The sequence below is a fragment of the Tribolium castaneum genome, chromosome 1, assembly GCF_031307605.1.
Source record: "Tribolium castaneum strain GA2 chromosome 1, icTriCast1.1, whole genome shotgun sequence".
In the NCBI taxonomy this organism is placed as follows: Eukaryota; Metazoa; Arthropoda; class Insecta; order Coleoptera; family Tenebrionidae; genus Tribolium; species Tribolium castaneum.
The window spans coordinates 29,518,225-29,534,113 of record NC_087394.1 but is presented as its reverse complement, the minus strand read 5'-3'; the positions used below and the strand labels follow the sequence as shown (position 1 = coordinate 29,534,113).

General features: G+C 34.5%; 1 protein-coding gene and 1 non-coding gene across 5 annotated transcripts in view; one reads left to right on the top strand and one right to left on the bottom strand.

Annotated features, from left to right (window-relative positions):
* Positions 1-15,889, top strand: part of LOC664309 (chaoptic-like protein) — a 140,751-nt gene that overhangs the window by 25,712 nt on the left and 99,150 nt on the right. For 3 of the 4 annotated variants that reach the window (XM_064356513.1, XM_015977881.2, XM_064356514.1), the window contains one exon: positions 5,987-6,062. The exons of the other annotated variant lie outside the window; for it this stretch is intronic. The gene's annotated coding sequence lies outside the window, so the exon portion shown is untranslated. The remainder of the gene's footprint in view (positions 1-5,986; positions 6,063-15,889) is intronic. 4 annotated transcript variants of the gene reach the window in all.
* Positions 1-15,889, bottom strand: part of LOC103312349 (uncharacterized) — a 156,142-nt gene that overhangs the window by 91,043 nt on the left and 49,210 nt on the right. The window lies entirely within an intron of this gene.

Here is a 15,889-nt window from a genome sequence, read left to right as displayed (position 1 = left end):
TCTGAGCGGAATTAATCTGATTTGGATAAGGCTAATAACCCGTCCGGTGAAGATTTATGTCCGATTTAACTCAGTGTTAAATTTTTACACGTTGTAAAATATGGGGCAGCCCTGGAATCTTTAATTGTCGGTGCAGCAGACTGCTTAAAACCAAAACCATTAACGTCACTCGCTTGGCTGGAAATAATTAAGTAGCTCCCAAATCCCTTAAATTACCTCACCTTTATGATATATACTTTAAATTTATATCACTCCCCCTGTGGGGCTAATCGCGCTAAGACAACTTATCTGCAATAATTTCAAACTTTGACCATGAGCTCTTGAAGGAATTTGATTCATAAATTCACTGATTTTTTCCCAGTTAACGACGAGAGTGTCATTTCGGCGAAATAAAAAACCTTTAATTTTCCGAAAAAAATCGCGGCTTAATTGACGCCTTATTAATTCTAATGGAAATTGCTATTCAGCCCTCTTATAAATTTTTCATTAAAAATTGGCAAAATTAATTCACTTAAAACTTTTTAATTCGAGCTCACTAAAAAATATTAATCAATTTTTAAGCTAGTTGGGAGCGAAATTAATCGGTCTCTTGTTAGCTTTTTTGTAAAAGCCACGCTTCAGCCTAAACCCCTTTCCACATTTTTCATACGAAATTAATTCCATTTCCGGTTTTAAACACAATCTCGCCTTGTAGCCGGCGTAATTTACAAGAAATAATTAAAGTGTGCATATCTTTGATGGCATCGAAGCTCCGATACAATTCGAATCACAAGCCAAAAATTCCAAATATTCCACCCTCTTTACGAGGCGTTATCATGCGAAAAAGGTATAAATAACTCGTGATGTTTATCATTACAGCAGACATGGGCACGGAGAGAAAAATCGTACAGGGAATACGGCCCTAATTACGATAAGACATATATTTTGTTTTGTTGTTAATAACAAATTTTTCGAAATGAATGGGTGTGTGGCAATACATCATTGAAAAAGTTTTAATTGCGTGCAAAAAATGCCCCAAATCTTATTAATTGCGTGGTGGGGGACATTTTCAGGGGTGATTTGCGTAATTGATGAGGTCACGCGAATTCGAGGGGGGATGAAATATAAAAGTGGATTTGTGGCGTTTGGGGTAGTTTTGTAATTGGGAAAATTGATGAGCTGTTGAGGGGTGAGAACTACTCCTACCACAAGCAAAACTGTTAATTATTATTGGACGCTTTAGGGTCAGATAGCTTACAAATTAAATCGCCCAGTTGTTAGGGAAAAAATAATAGAAGCTTTTTACTAACTAATAATAGTAAAACTGACCTCACAGTAATTGCTGCTGTAGTTCTAGCGTGGCAAATCTATATAATGATTATATAATGCACTAAAAGCTCTAAATGAAGCAATTATTGTAACATTATTCTCCAATAACAAATACTACATATATTGTCATTATTTGGCTTCTAGAAATTATTAATTGATAGAAAATAAGGCCAAACTTTATTTAATTTGTGTCGTTATCAGTATGAACTAAAAGTTCTTTCAGGGTAAATTATTTCGAAAGTTAACTATATTTTTAATTAAATCACACCCAAAAAAATCATTTTTCTACATTGTAAAACTTAAAATACTTTCACAAAGAGAACTTTTGTACAACTACTTTTAGTGAATTTTTAACAGTTGTATTGGCAGTGCTGGGCTGGGTGTTATCAGTCACATTATAATTTAATGTGTGACCTGTTAACAGCGTCAAGTCGTTTATTGATAAAGCTTAAATAATTAACAAAATTAAGAGGAAATAGTTTGAACAGAATTTCAAAAGTTAAACAAAAAAATTACAAAAATAGAAAGTAGAAAAAATAGTATATTACACTCGTTTTATAAAACTTAATTGTGGCACTCATTCTATTGACGCACTCCTTCGTCGTGCTCCAAAACCATTCGTGCCACAATAGATTGTCTTATAAAACTCGTATAATAATATACTATATTTGAACATGAGACCGAAATTATATTTTTGTATCTACAGAGTTATTCAAAAGTGACGGACAAACTCTCGTATAATGATAAAAGACGTTCATTTAAGCACAAAAATATAGTCAGATTTTTTCTTCAGGAAACTTAATGTTGATATATTTTTTAATTTGTTTTCCGTAGCAACGTTAGCGCTTTTTGCTCTTTTGTTTCCTATGATGTCGTATTTAATTTATTGTTGAATTTTCAAGTTTTCTAATTGTTTTGTACATCATAAGACATTATTTGTTGATTTTCTGCAACAGGTATTTGTTAAGTGTTTCATGAACTGTCGTTACCGCTAACTAAAGTCAAAAAATATGATCTGAAGCTTCAAAAAATTAACTTAAAAATTTAACTTAAAATTTTTTCGTCATAGAAACTTTTAATTTCAGTTTGATGTCCTTTATCAGTAGAGATTGTACGGTACTTTTGAATCATCCTGTATTTTAGCATAAAGAATGTGGCGTAAATTCCAATACTGGTTTTTCGAGCATGCACTATTGATTTTGTTTAAAATTCCCGTCGAAAATGTGTTTAATGAAATAAAGAGTTTACGAATAAAGACAAGCCTGCCCCGAGACATTCCTAATTGAAATGTGTAAAAGTTAACTCCAATTTAAATAAATAATTTAGGAGCCATTTCTCGGGCAAATGCATCCACCGCACTTATGCATTATTCACTCCCTTCTCCTTGTGTTTATTTATCGAAGGAAGAAAGAAGCGAAATGTGGCGCCTCTTGAGTATGTGAAAAATTACACCTGTCGATATGTATCTCCCATAAAGCTTGCGGCGACTAAAAATCAATAACTCTGCAAAAGTGCAGAATCTTTCGACCCTTCCGCATTTACTTTGTTTAATTGGACCCGAAACTGGCGGTAACACGATGATAGAAAAGCCCTAAAAGATGAACGAATGGACTTGGCCACTCTCAATTTCCCTGACCGAAATGTCGGTCTTTCCCGAAAGTTATGTAAATTTTTTATGAACCGTGGACACATTTTCCTTCTCACTCCTCAAACGTCTGAAATCGGGATATGCAGTTATTCCGCCGGGTTTAGTACAGGAGTTCTTTACGTAAACGGAGTTTTTGAACGAGATTGCAATTAGAGTCGCGCTGAAAAATTTATGCGTCTGAAAATGGAAAGATGCCAATTATTTTGTTACGACAGGGATCTACTCCGAGTTTTAACCCCGGAGTACCTGCTCTTGTGAGCGTGATGTTGACACATTTAATATGTGAAACAGCTGGTGACAAAAAGTTGCTTGAAATGTTGTCGAGCTCGTTGTGCTAATGTGCAAGAGCCAATCTGAAGCGAAATAAGTCACTTTTAACATTAACTAACATCGCGGTATTTTCTATCTAAGTCCTTAGATGTCATTAAACCACTTAGTTATGTAGGATTTTGTAAAAAAACTGAAGCAGTGTGTAAAACAGTCGCTTGTTTTGAAATAGGACTTTTGGCTTACGAGTTATAAATTTTTCAGTGAAAAAATTGGAATGGCGAAACCGTTGCTACGAGTAAATCAAGATTTTAACCATATTTAATTTTTGCCCTATATATTTTCTTAGAAAAAGACATTTAAATTTTTGATTTTTGAACTCTTTTACATCCAAATACCGATTACAGCAAATGAGAGTAAGCGTAAAAGTCAAAGAACATCCTAATCGACGTAATAAAATCTATAAACAGCATCAATTTTGAAGAAATCAACTTTCAAATGCCGATTACAGAGGCACCAATGTAATCAGCCCAACAAATATACTACCAACTTTTTCGACAAGTTCGGGAGTTAATTTCAGATAGCGCAAAATGAAGAAAAAACTCGAAAAAGTACTAATTAATTGTCAGGTCTTGGCTTGAATTGTATTATTCCGGATGTTAGTTAAATCAGTAAGACAACAAGAGCAAATCTGTCTAAACTGGAGCGATATGAGCGTGCAAGACACTTTGACACGAAGCTATCGATTTCAACAGACAAATTTGTTTATTATTGGCATCTCAGTTATTCTAAACCCGAATTCTGGAGCACAAAGTATCAAAGCACTAACATGCTTCAATGTAACACTCGCAAGCGAATAATTGGAGAAAGCGTTCCAAATGGATTTCAATTTAAAGGTGGCAAAACAAACATTCATCTTATGCATTCAACTCTTCCCTACCATTTATAACACAAGACTCTTGCATTCTGTGTTTATCTCTTGATTTATTGGATGAATACGACAAACAGGATCCAGAAATTTATTTAAACTTCTTGCACTTTGACAAAATGACCGCATTAGCGTGTTTTGTCTAAGAATTCGTAAATCCAATTAACGCTGTAGAACCTGCAGTTACAGTGCTGGCTGTAAAAATTGCGGTCACGTTACACTGCTTCACCATTTTTTTCACGGCATTATTAATAAAAACGGCGTTTGTTGTATTTGTGCCCGGCAAAGGTGGGAAAAATGATAAATTACTCGTTAATTTTTAACGGAAAATGTATAGTCGTGGGTGGCTCAATATTCCCAAATTACGTAAAATCGCCCGGGACTGACACGATTTTTATTTCCACAACACAACATAGTATTTTTTCTATATAAACACTCATTAATTATTGGTATTAGCTGTCGGTTCGTTTTGATTTATTAGCCAGGTTGTGGTGCTTAAGTCATTCAAGATCGATAGCCCATTATTGACAAATAAATGTTAAAATACAATACAATAAAACCTCTCAACAACGGACACTGTCCGTTGTGCAGAGCTGGCCACTAATGGGAGGTGGGATATTTTTTCTGAAATAAACAAATAGTTCTAATTGACATAAAAATGTGACAAACACCACAGAAGGTATACTGGATTTGCTAATCCCTCAACCTATCATCAAAAAATTTAAAGAAGTAAACCAAAATAAACATTTTTTTTTACTTTTTTTACATTATTTTCCAATGTATTTGTCGTGTTCTTACAAAAGTGTCCGTTGTGAAGAGGTGTCCGTTATGCGGAGGTGTCCATTAAAGGAAGTTCTAATGTAATATATACAGAAATAAAAAATACTAGCCACGGTATACAGGATGTTTTTTGCATAGTTTTTTTTTAATTTTTCTACACCGTTTGTAGTAATTTATTAATAATTTACTGATTGTGGGGACATTATTTGTGCATCAGCAGGAAAAGTTCGTGTAAATAAATGGGACTCAAGCCTGCCGATCAGATTTGCTTCATTAGATTTGTTTGTGAAATATGTTAATTCCGGTGATGTTGGCGCTGCGTTTCCGGTCGTATTTCCGGGTATGTAAAAGAGAGTGAATGGAATCTTGCCGTGGCATCGGTCGTTAAAAGTGTCAGCCTTTCAGCACGCCCGTCTATTAATGTTTGATGAAATTCATTGGACCAAATTGCGGTGCAGTTTATAGTTTGTCGGACGCGAGTCCGGTGTGTGGGCCGTCAGGCCGTTCCATTGATTTTATCCGGAGTCCTCTGCACACTTTATATGGTTTATGTGGCCCTTTTCACCACGTTTTCTCAAATATTTGATGCGTGTAGCGCCATGTTTATTTTATGGGACGCCGTAAATAAATCGCTCAAGTTCGTATTTGTCTTGCACTCGCAAAAACAAACGTAAACATGAATTCGCAACGAGCCTTTCAATTTTTTACGTTTAGCTGGGGTAATACATCTTTCAGCGTGATTGAGAAAGCTCGTAGACTGGGCTGCGACGAGCGATCTCTCTTCGACGATGATTAATCGGACAAACGTTTACGCCTCCTTAGCATGTATAGCCCCGGGCTTTTTCCCAACTTTTCGCATTTATGGGAGTTAAGCTGACGGAAACGTAAACAGAAAGTATTGACACAATCCAGCCGGATCTCACGCTGTGTAGCCCGACGTAATTATTTTCTTTTCAGCTTTTACATGCACGACTGATGGGGTGGCCCTTTGAATGCATTACATTGCCTCAAAATATTTTCAGCGCGAATTGGGAAATAAATAGCCCTGTTTTCAGGTGTGGTCTACAATGTCGATGTGCGTCTGCTGAGGTGTCTACAAGCTGCGTAATTGCGGATCTATTGAATTAGAGCGTAAGTACTGTAAATTTCCTCTATTACACTCACTTTGGAAAATGATGGTTTGATTTAATTAGACACCTGATTCTATTATGCCAAGCGTCTTATTGTGAAACAAAGCTTTTATGTCGGAAAGAGGATCACTGCCATCTTAAATAATTATGGTTTTTAGACATACAAAAAGGAAATTGCAATTACCGCTCTAAGCAAACACAAAGCCGAAAGGATTTTAAGAAATTATTAATACAAAATTAATTAATAAGTTTCTCTCTCTTAGGACCAATAATTCCGAATATAAGCACTAACTATGTAAACTGTTTTTAGTGTTTTAACTAGAAACCACATTAATTTTGTTCTAAACTACTCGTAACACAAGACTTAATTTTTTTATAAGACTAAGTGAAACGGTTAAGATTCGAAAAATGTTTGTAATCCTTGGATGAAGTCCAGTCAATGAACTGACAAAATTTGCAATTAATATAATAAAAAACGTAGAAACAAGCGATGTATATTTTATAAGTTAGGTTTTTAAACTCCCACAGTGCGCCGTCTTATGAACAAAAAAATTATACTTATTAATAAGTGCAAACACACAAGCTTTCCAGGAGTCGCGCATACGCTCGTTGCATACCTAGACACCCGAGAATTTTAAGCGTTTTCGCATAAATGTTATTCAATTGATTTTCTTTGAACATTTTAATTTAAACCCCCTTTTTGCCATTTTTTAACAAAAATTGTGATTTTAATCGATTTAGGAATTTTGTGACGGTTGGTAATGTCTCAATTTTAAAAACGCAAAATGTCTGTTTTATCCATATTCTGTCAAAAAACACGAATGTGGAAGATAATCTTGCAAGAACGCCAAACTTAAAATTTTCGTAAAATGTTTCGTCAAATAATGACAATTATGCCATCGCACTTGATGGCGTTGCGTGTTTCAATAAGCCTATTAAAGCATCAAAATGACGGCAAATTACAAAAATTATAATAATTTTTTTGAGTAAGATTATTAAAAATTACAGTAGTTGTAAGTGTAGTTTCCCGGCGCATCCACCAAAATTAATACTAACCAACTTTTTGAAACAGTATATTTCGGTGTTACCGTAATAAAAGATTTATTTTAATTACAGTAAATTTAAAGCAGTTAAACTGCAGACATGTTTGTAAACCGTAGATGTGAACATCGCATTTTGGGTTAAAATGATTTGAATTAAATGGCATAGACAGGAATTAACAATATTTAGTTGAAGACTGGAAACATGAAACCAATAATTTAATACAATGTTGCATATTGGTAACTAACACATAATTTCATCAAGCAAATTACTTCTAGATCGCCATTCATCCGCCATTTAGTAATTACAATAGTGGTTAGTAACAATATTTGATGATTGATTATATCAATCCTATTGCTTTGCTACTGCACTTCCTAATGACATAACTTCAAAATTACGTCCTCTAGTAATATTCTGCTGTTTGCTGTTCATGGCAGTATCGATCCTTACATTAGCAAAAAAGATACAAACATATTCTTTTGAAGATTCGCTTATGACTTTATTATGAACCCAAAGGAGCAAAGCCTGTATTCTCATCATTTACGAAGCGAAATTGTCGGAAATTCTATTCAGTATTGTCACATTCCGACGCAAACATCTCTCATATTTCTTTCATGCGGAAACTCTCCTCTTGCCGATCGCAAGATACTACTCAAAAGTAGTCTTTTAATTATTGGCAATTTTCTGGCGAAGCGGTTTAAGTTTAAACGAGCTCCGCTAATGATGGCTGATTCCATGTAAAGTCAATTGCATGTCTCCGGTTAGAACTTAACTGGTGGTTAACAAGAAACCGATAGTTCGGGAGACAATTACCATCGTAACAATCGAGGTCGCTTAACATCTAAAACCGCTTAATTGATTTGCTTAATAATGTAAAAGTTCCCCTAACACTTTTTTGGATCGACAGACCCTTTTAACAAGGATGTGACAAGAGAAATCTATCTCCAATTGAATTGCCTCGGGATCGGCTTGGAATAAGTTTAACCGGATTTGCTTCCAACTTGTAAAAAATCTCCCCCAAAAAAATTTTACATTGTGCGCAAACTTAATTTTAGTTTTTCGGGATTTGCTTGCGGTGATTTTTTCCCGTATTTAACTGCGATTGTAACCCTTCTCCACTCTGCTTAAATTCAGTAATAAATTGCGTGAATAACTGGAGCCACAATATCGACGTTTACTTTCCTAGTGCAAGATTTGCGAATTGCATTCGACCTCATTTAATTCAAATTAAGAGGGGAATGGAGCCGGCTTTAGAGCTAATTGCCAAACTATGAAAACATTTTAGCTTTTGCTTTAGCTCCGGTTTTATCGCTTCTCGAATTGAATGCAATGAAATTTTGTTCTTTTTTTATATAAATTGAACGACTTTTACAGTGCTGTTTCCCACTGTAACATGAAACAACCAATTGAACACTGTTACGGTGTTAAGTGTTTAATTTGCAATCCATGTTTAGGATCGGGTGTTGCAGTGTTTGGTCTCAAAAGAGTGATTAGACAAATAATTTCCACGCTGCTATTATGTCGCAATGTGGAACTGAACCGAAAACAAACAGCAAACCGCCCACAGCCGTTTTAAATTACTATTCGATCGACTTTTCGGGCTAAAAATTGTTTGAATAAAAACTAAACAAGATGTTTGTTATTAATAATAGGAGTTCGAAAACATAAGCTTAAAGTCCGAGGATTGTCGTTATGCAACGGGCGTATGCGAGTTGCACACTTAGACACGCGAGAACTTTAAGAACTTTTTCGTATGAGTGTTATTGAAACATTTTAATTTAAAACACGTTGCTATGGGAAGCGTATTTTAATATAGTGAAAAAAATTGTTTAAAACACGTTACTATGAGAAGCGTGTTTTAAAATACTGAAAACAGGTTGCTATAGGAAACGTGCTTTAAAATAGTGGATATAATCTAGGATTCAGATGTTAAAATAAGGCTTAAAGTGTCACCAACAAAAAATTTTTTTTAAATATTTTATCGTGAAAAAATCTCAAAAGCAAAAGCAAATAATGTATCGGGTGTTTTGTAAAAATTGGATTCATTTCTGCAAATTGGCGTCGAACTCGCCCTTTGGCGGATTCATCGGCCGCAAAATGATCGTCCTCACTAATTAATTTCAATTAGGTGTAAATAAAACACGTGTTTTGCTTATTTCGGTGTGAAATCGCGCAGATTCGAGCGAACCGATTATCTTGTTTTGCCAAAAGGGAGAACATCAAAGCTCTATCGCATTGTAGCTCGGCACATTGCTTCGTGAATACGTATAAACGTAATATTTTTATTCATACATAAATTCTGCATTTCCGGTGTATGTGCATTGAAATGAAATACACTTTATTCGCATGAAAATTCTCATTGAATTTTTTCGAGCGCGGTAAATGTGGTCAAAGTGTGTTGTACTTTTTTATGAAATGTCTGGAATGTTGCAAACGTTTCAAACATTTTCACGGCCATTTAACCACCGGCAGGTGCTGAAACTGGAACAAGATATGCCGCATTCAATGACACTCAACGGTTAAATACAGGCTGATTCTTTAGGGCCTACATTATAAACTTTTAACTTTTATATTAGTTCCAGCTCTTTAGTTCTTTACGTCACCGCACGAACAAATTGCATCTTGCTTGCCAAAAAATAGTCTAAAGAACTTATTTTTAAATAAAGTTTCCCGAAATATGATCTTTTCGAATTGAAAAATCAACTTAAACGCTTGGAAAATTCCAAAACTTTGTCTTCTGCACCTTAATTTGGCGTTTTTTGATTAAAAAATTAAATTGAAAAAAAGCGCAAAAAAAATTTTTTTAGACCTAAAATTCCGACTGTTGAACAAAATATGTGCTTTTTAGGTCAATTAAAGCAATAATAGTTTGTAAAGTTGATTTAATTAAAAAAGTTGTATTCAAATAACAGTACAAAACGGTCACTAGCTAGGGGCTTGGTGGCCCAGTGGTAAGAGCGCCACTATCAGCGCGGGGAGTCGGGGGTTCGCACCCGGATCAGGTCTAAGAATTTTTCTATAAAAAAAATTACAAATGGGTAAGTAAAATATGTGAGAAGCATAAATGAGAGATAAAAGAAGTGAGTAAAGAAGGAAATAAGTAAAATATGACATAAGCGTACACTAAATGAGGGGCTTAAGGGCATAGAGACATAAACACAGAGACATTTAAAAAAGCTGACAATAATGAAAATATAGCAGCAAAAGGAAGCAATAAAGACACCAACTTGTAAACGTAAAAACATAACTTAATAAATAGACAAATAAGCATAAATGCGTAACATAAACACTTGTTTGTGGTTTGTTAAATTTCGAAGTAGATTAATTCTGATGTAACTATCTAATATAAATAGAGCTTTAAATTGCTAATGGACCATTCTGAGCTCAACCAATATTATTTTCAAAACAGCTGAGCAACAAAGCGAGTTGATTATGCATTTTTTCCGTTCATGTCAATTATGAGGACACTCATGGAAATTTTGGCGGCAGCGGCAAATTGTTTGCTCCCACTTTTCTCCAGAATTTTGCAATTTAAGTCGGAAAGGGCTTCCGCACTCCATTTAGTGTAAGTGAAAAGCTGGAAAACGTGCATCAGAAGAGACGAATATGGCACCTAAACGCTAAAAATATGCACATAATATGGAGCAATATGCAGATGTATGTAAAATAAGTGGAGCCTTTGTCGGGGTAACGGAGAAAGAAAAGTGTTTTATTTGCATACCGACACCTTGAAGAATTTTTCAATTTAACAGTTATTAAAAATGCATCAAATTATTTGCACCGAGAGAGAAAAAAGTCAAATCTTTTTGCGGAGATAAACGAGCGGCATTCTTTAATTGCAAATCGTAAAACTCATTAGTTAGAGTTATAGAGCGTTATTTATTGTCTGCTATTTATCAAGGGAGCAGAGCGAGAAAATGAAAACGAACTGAAAGGCTTGAATTTTATCGCTGAAAAACAGCTCACAATTAGGAATAATTCGCTTAAGCAGCATTGTGGCGTAATGTAAGCTTCACAACATATTGGTACATAAATTTTTTATCCACACTTTACAAAGTTTGATAAATAGATACACTTTACCAAATGAGATGCCGTTACAATGCTTTTACCTTGATTTGAATTTTATCAACTCAGTGAGTGCAGTAATTAGATCAAGCGCCTATTTTACCCCGCAATCAAATAAAAACATTACAGAGAAGCCCCAAAACAAAAATTTTATTGGTCGAACCCGCAGCGTATGCCTATCAATAAAACGTTTGTACTATCAGACCCAAAGCAATAAAAACATTATTTTGCGTGACGTTATTGTAATTTATGGTAAGAGGTGGGTGCAGTTGGAGTTTAAATATTTGGACTGTAAAATTTTAACTGCCATACATTGCTGCCCATACTGTTCGCCCGACTTCACTTCCTCTCAACCAGAAACTGTTCTCCTTCATAGCTAGATCGGTCTAATTTAAATGTGCGAGCCAATATTTACTTTAATTACTCGTCAAGGTATGTATGGTTTGTTAGCTCTAACATTTTTTTCTCCTATTTTCTCTCCAAATAAAATATTGACAGAAAACAAAACGGATAAAATCGCCGGAAGCAAGCTTATTATTATTACTAAAATATTTGCGTTATTTCGATTCGAAAGTTGAAATTAAGTAAACAAATGTGATATTCCTATTTGCATGACAACAAACTGGTTATTAAGCTGAAAGATCATAGCGTATTTTCAAATGAATTTGTGCTTAAAGCCTGGAAAAAATAATTCCAACTTGCACATCCTAATTTATATCGAAACACGTATCAGTGCTTGTGATGAGCTTAATTCGAATAGTTTACCTGCGGCTTGCAGGAATTGAAACTGCTGCAGCTTTGTTGCACCAGCTACACATTAAATAATTTGTTCGAAATTTATTTAGAGTGAGTAAATTGTAATAAAGGCGTTTCAAGCTTCAAGAAATCTACCAACTTTGTTTTCTGGAGTGGAGTATATTGGAGGATTTGCATTTTACAGCGTGTCGACTCATTGACACATTTGAACTTTTCTATTTGAAGCAGCTTAGAAAGTTTGAAGCGCTGGCGCTGAAACGCCGAAAACCGTGTTTGAATAAAGATTGATCATCAGTGGGAGGTCTGTCAAATCGAATAACGCACGTGTATTAATCTTTATCAGAAAAAAAGGTGCGATTTGGTGTTTTTCTCAAGCGGTTGAATAAAGTTTGAATAAGGAGAGCGCGAAATGGCTATTAAAAAATAATGGCTCTCGGTGGAGGTAATGAATGTAAAGTATCAGGTGAAAGGACGCGAATCGTTAGCTTTACACAAATTGTGTGGAGAGGCTGCAAAACACATTCAGGTAAGATTGGCTCTGAAATGTTTTAAAATTTTATGAGATTTTTCCACTGTCTCGTATTATGCAAATTGCGTTTATTTTATTGACACGGCGAGAGGCCGAAATTCATATTCATTGCAAACACTTTTTCAGTTTCAATTTGCAACAATCGACAAATATTTAAAGCCTAATCAACTCAATTAAATGCATAATTTTAAAACATCAATATAATTTGGGAGCTTAATTAATTGTAGTTTGAAATCAGCTAGAAAATTGCTTTATTGGAATATTCAAAATGCTACTGACATCAAATTGTAAATATTATATGTTCATACCAGAAATTAATTAGCAATCTACAGTCCGTTCGGACTAAACACCACATTAGAAGTATTGAAAGTATGAACACAGATATTTATTTGAAAGTTGGTACTTAGCCATAATCCGTTGAGTTCTGCTAGATGAAAATATTTTCAAGATTACGGTACTTCCGGTTATATCGAAAGTCGCTATCAACTTTCTTATTTTAAATGGAAAGCTATAATTTTCATTGCGTTTTTGGATTACTTGCGTTATTTTAAAGCCGTTTTTATCAGCTTTCCCTATACCTAAGTTTAACCATTTTCGAAATATTTAAGATTTTTTGAAAATTTTTGGATTTGCACTTGTCACTTAAAAGATCGGTAACTCTCACAGTTTTAGAAATTTCGAAATCATATTTGCAGAGTTAAGAGAGAAAGACGATATCTGTTCTCCAGTGTGTTCAAAATTAGAAAAGAAGTTAATAAACCTAAAAATTTTAAAGTTAAGTTTGGACAACTTCAAGTACCCATAACTTATTTTTTTTAAATAAGATGTCCCAATTTTTATTTTACTAGAAGAAGAAGATTTTTTTTCTGCAACGATCTATATTAGATTTCCTGTATCTATCTGCGATAATTTTCAAGTTGTGTTGGTTTGTTTGACATTGTAGAAAATTTCTTACTAAACACAGCATTATGTGGCATAAAAACATTTCTAATTAAACAAACGACAAACTTTGTCTAAAATTGTGTTGTCCATCCTATGAAAACAAAATACAATTATAGAATTTTGGTCAAAAAAATAATTCTTCACACTGCTTCTCTCGTTTCTATGACAACATATAAGAAAAGACCTATGATTATCATTCTTAGAACTACCAATATTCCTAATGTGGAGTTTTGATGGAACACTTTATATACTTTTCAAAATCAAACCTACTTTACAGTAAGTAACCCTATTCAGATAAATACTTTTATTATTATTGTTAGTTCCAGTCAATAATTTAAAAACCTAATCCTGACTGACATTTTGAGGCCTTCAGAAAAAACAATGTATCAATTCATGCGATTTTTTCATGAAGCTCAGTGAAATAAACTACGAAACTTTACACGAGATACAGTTTTCATTTTATTAGTCTTTTTATTTATCGGTTTATGATCCTACCAAGTATTTTTGAAATATGAGTTAATAAAAACTTGCTTCTTGCTGCTCCTTTTATTTCATTTTTATAAACTTTTCTCAAATAATAAATTCACAATAAGAGTCTCGTACATGCAAGCTGAATGGAGTTAATAAACTGAAGATTTTATTTAACAGTTTCATTCGTTTAACGATAACTAAATTGTGATTAAATAAATGAATCAAAAAACTTCATAAATTAGCCTCGCTGCTATTAAGCGAATTTAATTGCGGTAATAACCCCAGTAAGGAAGTTTAGTAACTGCCCCAACTTTAAAATAATGAAAAGTCAGAGTTACAACGTTGTATTTTTTCCTAACAAAGTGTTTATTAAATTATGCCTCATTTCAGGTAAGCATAATTCGTATTATCTGAGAAGGGTAGTAAAAGTTGTAATAATTCGTTTAATGTCGCCAGAGACCGCGCTGAATGTTTTAATTTTTTACTCGCCAAATACTGAAATTCACGCTTAGTTTAATTCAGAAATCGAATCAATTATCAAAAACGTGGTCCAAAATATCGCCTACACCCCACAGCTGAATTCATTTAAATACCACTCGTTTTTTCTCCCAAAAATATTTCATCATTTCCGGGAAAAATCGTGCTTGGGGCCAAATTTTCCGTCACAGTGATTAATAATTTTCCGCTCAGACCGTATCGAAGTGTTTTAAAATCTCGAGTTATTATTCATTTGAATTTTTCGGCGCGTGCCACTCAGGTGTATTTGGATGCGAATTTAATTTCCTAAAGAATTTATTTGCCAGAGCCCGGCCAGGGAAAGAATTTTCGTGTAAAAAGTTTGTTAATTTTGACTGGTTTATGTTATTTATCTATGCACGCGAGCTGGTTTGGCTGTGAGGCAGTGTGTGTTAGTGACGGCGTTTCATTTTGGCGCTATTTTTACTTGTTTATTGGTTCCTTGCCATATAGTGGTAATTTTCTACAATTGGAATGTTTATTTTATTCTTGCTTTATCAGTAACATATATTTCCTTTTATCTCTGCGTGAAAACGCAAGCTTGTGATCGAAAAAACAAATAGGTTATTACTTTTTGAGCTGTTTATATGTATAAACCAATCGGGTACGGTTTGAGGGTTCAAATTTTTTATACAAGATCGAGAGCTTTTAAGCTCGGGACAGATTGGAGATTATTACAGCGCGTTCTCCTATTTTGCGGCATATGGCCTAAAAAACAAAGTAATAGAGTTGTTTTGATCCGCCACTTATCAACGCTGAGTGTGTGTCAAGGAAGAAGGATGCTTCCTGCAGCCAGCAGGATGAGCCACCGCAGCGCGTCAAGCTTAGCAGGAATTTGCACGGCAAACCTCAAGCAGGTTTACCCACTTATCAATAACCGCGTCTGCACGTCCTCACGTTATTAATCACCGAAGAAAGAAATTCTCAAATTCATCCGAAATGAATCTAATTAGGCAGAGCTTCAAGCTCCCCAAGAGCGACTTGGAAAGAGGTTAAAGTTCCCCCGTGTATGATGGATGATCTGTGTACGGCATGTGAACACTTTTTAATCTACTTTAATGCAATAATCTGGTCGAAATTAAATTTCTTTTGATGAAGGCTTGTAAAGAAACGTGTTTCAAACTCCCAACGCCATAAAGTCATTTCATTAGACGGTTTTTGTGCGGTAAAGCTAAACTTTTAAGGGATGGAGTGGCGCACTTTGTTCGACAAAATTTATGCCGCTGATCGAGACTAAGGAGAAAACGACTCTGATGTTTATCAAATTGGGGATGCGAAAATCTGACGGAGTATTACTCGGGAATGATTAACTACAACGGAATCACTTAGCTTTTTAGAAGATTAATGCGCCTGTTTTGCCGCGATCGCAGGAAGCACGCAATAATATTTTTTAGCGCGGCTAAAACTATTATTATTTCAACAATAAAAAAACAAACGCAATATTAATAGTAAGTGCAGTTAGTATTTGTGGTTGCATTTAAGAAATATATCATAATTAATTGGTTCTC